An 810-nucleotide genomic window follows, 5' to 3' on the forward strand; every position below is an offset into this window, starting at 1 on the left:
ACTTCAAGTGACGTGGCCCCTATTTTAGTTACATATACAGTTTTTTCCAGGAAGGTCCCCTCATAGTCATCTAAACGAATAAAAGCTACTGTATTTTTCAGATTATAAGACGTACTTTTCCTCCCAAAAATTTGGGTGGAAATTGAGGGTTGCATTTTTTAATCCGAATGTTGCTTACCGGGGATGATGGAGAGGGGTCGCAGGAGCAATGCTGTGGGTGCTGTGCTGGGGCTGCAGGTGCTGTACTGTCCTGTGCTGGGGCTGCAGGCGCTGTATTGAGGCTGCGGACCGCGGGCACTGTGACGTGCTGGGGCCGTAGGCACTATCCTGACTATGTTGGCGGTGTGGACTTCAAATAATGGCACCCGGAGTTGACGCGTGCGCAGATAGAGCTCTCGGCTCAAGATCTGATCTGTGCACGCGCCGCCTCCGGCCCACTGATCTCCTAGCAGCGGACTTAAATAAAATGACACCCAGAGGTGGCATATGCGCAAATGAGATCTTGAGCCAAGAGCTCCCTTTGTGCATGCATTGACTCCGGGCGCCATTTCTTTGAAGGCTGCACCGCCAGCAGTTTCTGGAAGTTGCCTGCCTCACTGCGCCTACATCGAGCATGTGGGACACCCGCCGCACTGCCCAAGGCATCGCCCTACTCCACCACCTCCCATGCTTCCTGTGACCCCGTTCTACCACCCCTGCCGCCCGCTCCCAGTAAGACGGACCCCTTTTTTCCCTTTAAATTTGGGGTGCGTCTTATAATCCAGTGCATCCTATAAACTGAAAAATACGGTAATTACATTACACAATATT

Source organism: Anomaloglossus baeobatrachus, chromosome 4, assembly GCF_048569485.1.
Source record: "Anomaloglossus baeobatrachus isolate aAnoBae1 chromosome 4, aAnoBae1.hap1, whole genome shotgun sequence".
Taxonomy (NCBI): domain Eukaryota; kingdom Metazoa; phylum Chordata; class Amphibia; order Anura; family Aromobatidae; genus Anomaloglossus; species Anomaloglossus baeobatrachus.